The sequence below is a fragment of the Branchiostoma lanceolatum genome, chromosome 10 (genome assembly GCF_035083965.1).
Source record: "Branchiostoma lanceolatum isolate klBraLanc5 chromosome 10, klBraLanc5.hap2, whole genome shotgun sequence".
Lineage (NCBI taxonomy): Eukaryota > Metazoa > Chordata > Leptocardii > Amphioxiformes > Branchiostomatidae > Branchiostoma > Branchiostoma lanceolatum.
In genome coordinates, this window is record NC_089731.1 from 15,813,027 (window position 1) to 15,820,628 (window position 7,602).

Sequence of the window (7,602 nt, forward strand, 5' to 3'; positions counted from 1 at the left end):
CGAAACAAAAAACAAATCTTATATAAACATAGAATTCAAAGTTGAAATGATTACAACAACCAGCTAACTACTACGGCCACAAATGTGCGGCGACAGATGGGGCATCTTGAGGTCGTCTCCCTCAAGTACTGCCCATATCTGTCACAGATCTAGACACACTTGTGGCCACAAGGGGTGAACACGTGGGTTGCCTGCTGTGTCAGACAGACACAGCAAGCATCAGCTGCCGTGAAGATGGTCGGCCGGGCTGCAGGGTCTGCCGTGGCTGAAAGAGAATGTGAAAGAACTTTATTGCGCGACTACTGTAGCAGGTACAAAGTATGGCAACAACAGCTAACATGGAACAAGACATAAGTATGGAATTAAACTATTCACTACAACAAAATGGCTATCTTAGGTTTTACATGATTCAAGTTTGGCTAATTATGAGTCTTTATTTTTTTCTAATAACAAAACAATATTTTATATATTTGCCTATTTCAACACTGTGTGAACTGTTGCACCTTAAGATATAGTCAAATCTATCTGTAGCATCGACTGTCTTAAAATCTAAAGTACTTGAATTGATAAAGAAATAAGCTTTTCAAATAAGGTCTTTGTGTGCATGAATTATAAATCATATAAAATTTTCAGCTTAACCTCCACAAGAATGCAACAAGTTGTTTAGGGAAAGTCCTATCCAGTCAAAGAATCTAAAGATACATATCGTAACATTTGTGACCTTCAAATATGAAATTCCCATTATCTCACGGTGATTTTTTCTAATACCAAAACAACCCTTTATATATTTGCCTACTTTAACAATGTGTGAACTGTTGCACCTAAGGATATAGGCAAATCTATCTTAGCATTGAGTGTCTTAAAATCTGAAGTCCTAGTACTTGAATTGATATTAATGATAAAGAAATAAGCTTTTAAAATAAGGTCTTTGTGTGCATGAATTATAAATCACATACAATTTTCAGCTTAATCTCCACAAGAATGCAACAAGTTGTTTAGGGAAAGTCCTATCTAGTCAAAGATAGATATTGTAACATTTGTGACCTTCGAATATGAAATTCCCATTATTTACAATAAGTTACAGAAATACTGTTTATCCTAATTAGGTCTCTATTGTGCATAATCTATAACGTTATATGTCAATGTTCTTCTCTTCAACAAATAATGCGAACTTGAAGCACATTCCTTTACTCTCTCAGAAGATGCTTGGAGATTAAACAGTTCACTGAAACTCACCGTAGGGGCAAGACATCTCGTGCCACTGGCGCTCGTCCTTGGGCATGCGATGACAGGACGAGTATAAGCACCTTACCAGTGGTAGTCCGTGGTAGGTCTGGAAATTAAACAGTAAAATTAGAATAAATTTCATTTTTCTGTTACTCAAGATTCTTGACTTGACCGCTGCGAAGCAAATCACCGTTAGCCTAGGTCGTTGACCTAGCCGTGCGCGTACGGGGCAATTTTAAGACAATAAAGATTTTAAAACAAGGTATAGAAAAAGATTCATCAAAAAGATACCGAAAGATTCCTTTGTGATCCCAGTCCGGGTAAAAACAACAGAATTTCAAAAAACCAAAACGTAACAATAATAATCGTAACACTAACAATAATGATAATAACAATAATAATAATATTGACAACAATAATGATAACAAATATCGCCAACAGAAGATAAATAAACCAAATTTTGTGCAAACCACATTATAATAGCAATAAAAACAATGATAAAATGTCGACAACCATGATAACAAAAATTATAGAGATATGATAGTGCAATGTATGTAGGATCAGGATGAAGCGTACACATATTGGGCTGAGATCCTTGTAGGTAGAATCTTGTAAGAATTTTGGCGATTTGACCGTAATTATTTCGATGCCAGAACATCGGTTTGGGGAGGTTTTAATGCGTTTACGTGACCTGGGCCCCGGGGAGGGGGGGGGGCGTTTGTTTTGAACAAGGCGACACCACTTTGCCGGAGAAATATTTTTTAATTTTCGCCAGGTAAAACCCCTCAGAAACGTGAACATACCGGCCTTTGGTCCTCCTGGGTAGAAACTTAGGAGAAGTGCGGCGGCTTAATGAGCGATTTCTTTGTCTGCTTGGGGGAAATACGATATGATGAGTGGGGAGGCCGGGGCAATGTGTGCCCGCTGCTTCCTGTTGGAATCCTGTTGGTCACACTCGTCAGCTTTCCGCCCCTCAACTGCTGCAGCATATTCCCGGGTGTCTTCGTCAGGTTCCCAAGAACCCACAACTGCCTCTAGGTCCGTGTCAGTCAGTTTGTGAACGAAAAAGTTTGGCACCCCATCCATAACGATCGAGGAGACAATGGCGGACGTTCGAACGCGTTCTGCGAATTGTCGTCTGATCTGGGCCGGTTCCACTTTGACGGTGGGGGTGTGAAAAATATTGTTTTTAGTCGTACCGTTTGAATTTTACTTGCATTGATTTTTTTCCCTTTTTTCACTTTTTTTCATGCATACTTCATGTATTCTAAAGACATTTTTGGGAATTTTAAGACAAGATATTTTAAACAAGGTTAAGAAAAAGATTCATCAAAAAGATACCTCCTCTACAAAATGCAACGGTTATGTTATGACATGACGCCAATAACTGGTGTGTTATGGCCTCATTTTATTGTGGGCAATGGAGGCTTCTGATTGGTCGACGTCATCTGGCCATGTGATAATGGCAAATAATGGTACTTTAATTCATGCAGCATTTGTAATTGTGAATTAAGTTGAAAAGCTGAACATTATATTTTATTTATTTTCAGAACTTAATATGTCCCAAAAACTGAATATTATCACATGTAAACCATGCAAATTGGAGCCTAATGTTTACGTAATTTATGAGGAAATGGTACAATAGCCTTCTTTAACAACTTAATCTTTTTGGCTGGGTCTGTGGCTTCACACCTATGGAACAAGAACCTTTTTATGGATTTGGCTTAACTTGGCATGTTGGTAGTAAAAGAGAGTGCCAAACACTCAAGCCTAAAGTACACCCCATGATCTCTAACAATAGCATGTTTTGTCATCACAGTGTTAAAAAAAACAGCCTGTAGTCTACAATTTGTAGAACAAGATTACAGAGGTAATAATAATGTAATCTGCAATTTTACTGAATGAAAAGAGTCAGGCTCGAGATTCAATTAAGGGTTAATGACCCGCTCCGAGGTGTATATGGTGTCATAACGCCTGGTCATGTGCTTTAACCACCGAATAAAACCACCGGAAGAGGAAACAGGAGCGAGAGCAGAAGATTCTTTGACTGATAAGTTACCTGCCGAGGAGACTCCAGCTGAGGATTCAGACGCAGAGTCACTGCAGGATTGGGTGCAGTGTGACTCCTGTGACAGCTGGTGAAGGATAAAAGCACATGATGCTGCTGGCCTCGATCCGGACGCAGACTGGCACTGCTCTATGAATGAGGACCAGAGTCAAAATGTGTGCGACACTCCAACACCCCCTACGGCCCGCTCCCGACGCCGGGGGAGACCCCCGGACAGATTGAGGTTCTAAGACACAAGGACGTGTCTTCATAGGAGGGAGGACAGTGTAACCAGGTTAATGGGGTCAGGGGTCAACCCTGATCGAGGCCCCGGATGTTGGATTTCCGAGTTAGTTGAGTTGGGGCAAGTTCGAGCAAGTTTGTTACAGTTATATTCGGTTAGTTTTAGAGCGTGCACGCTATAGCGCTAGGTAGGTTTGATTCCGACAATACCGTCCACAGAGAGAGGTTCCACATTCTGCAGAAATCAAGGTAAGTACATCTCAACCTTATTACATTCTCGTCCCTCAACTGCTGCAGCGTCCTGGGCGTCCTCCCCAGCTTCCCATGACCCGAAAACTAACTTTAAGTCGGCGTCTGACAGTTCGTCAACGAAAAACTCTGGTACCCATCTGGGATCTACTCCGAGCAAGAGTATACAGTATATTTCGTCTGTCGTGGCCCAACATCCGGGACATCGTCTGTGGCGGCCAAATCGCCTGTGGTGGCCATATTACGTCACTGCAACTTCACAGACCAAGATGGCGGCTTCGGATGGCGAGAACAGAGTAGTGAGGACGGAATTTGACGTGATAACCCTTAATTCTGCTGGAAGTTTATGTCGTTTTATGTACTACGTGAGGTTTTATGATTCGTCAGCATTACGATGGCATGTTTCATGGCCTGGTTTGCCATAATATGACTGTACTATGACTCATTTTGGAGCAGAAGATCGTACTACGCCTATAGAGAGACCACGTCTGGCGAAACAACAACAACAAAGCTATGAACAGCAATGTAAAAGATCCATCTTGCAGTTCTTCAAGGTAAAATTATTTAATTGTGTGCAATGCACTTCTACTTGGGGCAAGGAGACATCCACAATCTAAATTCATTAATTAACTACTAGTTATTTTTCTAGTCCTATGATTCTGATCATGATCTGTAAAATTTAGTATTAATCATTATAACGTAACGTTAACGTTATATTCTTATAAAAGTTACATAATAATTTATAGTTAAGTATTCAGATCACAACATGCATGTTTCATTTGCTCTTCTGGCTGCTTATGGTGAGTTTAAGTCACAAAACAGAAGTTTAGGAATTTCAAAATTATACAGTGACACGAAATCAGCCCTAATCAAATGTACAGCAAGTAGTTACATTACAGTAACATATGACGTCATTTTAAATGATAATTAACATGCTCTCCATGATGCCCTACCCCTGACACCACCAATGATCATAGCATATTGGGTACCACTGTAATAGTGTAAAGGGTGATGAATATTATTTAAAGCAGATTTGCTTGATGTACCGTAAATCATATAATTGTATTAGGTTTAGAAATGGTTCACAATGTGTTCTACTATAAAAATGTTCTTTGTACATCTCTGACATCCAAGGACCTAAGGTCTAAGTCCCAGGTCCCAAGTATTGATCATTTCCTGATATTGAATGTGTTGTATTTACTTTTGTGCTCCTGTCCTAGGGTATAACTATGGCTCTGCAAGACACATACGACTGGCTGGAAAAACAAGCTGGGTAATGAGGTAATTTTGCCTGTAGAATTTTTTCACTGAGAAAGCTTAATAAAGGCCTCTTGCTTTTACCAACTATTATACTTACAAGTACTTTCTGGGCTTGAAATATAGGGTGCATGTGCACTTTAGCTGAACTCAACTGGCTTAACGACAAAGTAAGCATGCTTATGTGTTCATGTACCTTGTAGAAAATCTTTTTACACACAGTAAGAAAATATAGAGACTAGGATGGAAGTCCATTTGTGTTGACATTCAAATACCAACAACACTTGAATGATACTCAGCGTTTGTGCTATATGGTAGGAGGCCCATGTATTATATATGTGTGTTTGTGGCATATGTTGTAAATTTTGATTTATCAGCAGTTGTGCTATGTTCATCATTTTAACTGCCAACTCATAGCATTACACATGAGACATGACTTTCAACCATGAAGTTGAACCCTCCTAACATGAAATTAATTCCTCACAAACATAAAACAAAAGTTAAATCCATTTGTTTAACATATAAATGTACAATGAAGGTTTCAATTTACATGGTTTAAAGATTGTTTTTCTTTATCTTCAACAGATCATCAATGTTAACATGAATATGGTTATGGACAGAGGTAATATTCAGGTGGGTGTATAACTTGTTACAATGAGTCTTTTACTTCCTAAACAGATGTAAAGTGTCCATAGCCCTATGTTTTGGTATTCTGTGTTAACTTTGTTATTTATGTGTTGTGTTCAGGTATTGGGCATGAGAAGCAAATGCATCAAGTATTATGACTCCATGGGTGGGATGGGTTGATTTATTTTGTCTTTTACCATGCAATGGGATTGTTCACCATGCAAAGTGTACATGTAGCTTCACTATCCAGAAAACATTTGGACTGAGAACATTAACATACTGCTGTCTAAACCTTTGCTTTATTTTTACTTTATCACCAACAGATTACCAACAAGCAGAGCACAAGGACAAGAAGGAAAGCAACTTGGACTTGTCTGATTGGACATCACAGTGTCCTGAGGTAAAACTGTCAGTTTGCTTGTTATTTTAGGATGTGCTTTAGACAAGAGTCTGTAAGTCTATCTGATACTGTTGGGATCTCTGATTCTTCTGCAGAACATCCAACAGCAGATGAATGCTAGTGACTGTGGAGTGTTTGCCTGTAAATTCCCAGAGTACGCCAGTTGGGACACAAGCATAATCTTTGACCAGGTAGGCATCATTCTGCTCTATGATTCTATGAATATGTTCGCCTTGGCTTATGATAAAAAGGGCTATGTAAGTTGGTATCTAGATCTTACTAAAATAGTGTTTGCAATCTATGTTTGAGGGTTTGAGGAAAATATGGTAGTAGAGTCCATTCCGAGTCACCGCGAGGGTTTTATAATAATATTTGTAATCATTTTGAAAAATTTCTAATAAAAGAATATCTGACTGACAATAGTTCTAAATTTTTCTTAAAGATCAAATACAAAAATATGAATTATTTTGAATTTGATTAGATAATTTAGAAATATTTTGAAAGTAACTGCACAAAAACCTCTTTATTTGTAATAATTTCTAAACATCTATGTGATTATTTAACTTTTAGAAATATTAACAGAAAATGGTAGAAAATGGTTAACAATGGTAGAATGGTGATTGCCCCCATAAAAGTAGGTGCTAATCTGGCCCTTCTGTCTGCCTTTGTACATCTTTAGATTTCACTGCAAGACACTGCTCGGTCCTTTGTGGAGAGCATTCTTCCCTAAACTTCGTAAGGATGTGTGAATTACTTTCTTCCCAGCCCTCTGACCTATTTATAGAGATGTTACAAATAATGGTAGAAAATGGTAAGAAATTGTAAATAATTGTAAATAATGGTAGAATGCTGTTACCATTATTTAGAAACCATTGTAAATATCATATTCTACATCATGAATATTTCTGAAGTTGTAGAAAACTTACGAAATATTTATAAAGTTGAAATCTCATTCAAAATATTTCAAAAGTATCAAATCTCTCACACAAATAATAACAATAACTTGAAAATAGTTCTAAATTATGACAATAACAACCCTCGCGGTGACTTGGAATGGACTCTATGCTGGATTCATACCATATTCCCACTATCTTGGCCAGTTGTGGCACTGTGAATTCATTATAACAGTTCAATTTGAATACATTTCATAGTTTTTTCATTGTCTCCCATCCATGATTGTTGGAATACCCATCTACCTTAATGATAATTTATAATGTACAAACAGTGACAAACAAGTACTGTATTTCTCCTTACAGACACACATGGCCTACTTCAGAAGAAGCATGGTATGGGAGATCCTCAATAACAAGTTGTTATGATAGCAGCAGTCCACTTACTTATATTAGTGACCATTATGTAAAGGTGACAAATTTTTACAGAACAAGTTACAGACAGCGTGCTGTCAATGCCATGTCATCTTCCAATCGAGATTAATGCATCATTGATATCAGGAGTATGGTAGCCGGTTGTATACGGAGAAAGTTACAGCAAATCAATGTGAATATCCATGTATGGAAAACATCTTTGATGTGATTTTTCACCGTTTGCTTTC

At 38.1% G+C, this 7,602-nt stretch overlaps 1 long non-coding RNA gene across 1 annotated transcript; it reads left to right on the plus strand.

The window, feature by feature from the left end:
* The first annotated feature begins 3,952 nt into the window (after window positions 1–3,952).
* On the plus strand, window positions 3,953–6,470 carry LOC136443337 (uncharacterized). The gene is made up of 5 exons (XR_010757128.1): window positions 3,953–4,320; window positions 4,987–5,047; window positions 5,609–5,656; window positions 5,974–6,050; window positions 6,146–6,470. It is a non-coding gene; the product is annotated as an uncharacterized lncRNA (long non-coding RNA).
* The last annotated feature ends 1,132 nt before the right edge of the window (window positions 6,471–7,602 follow it).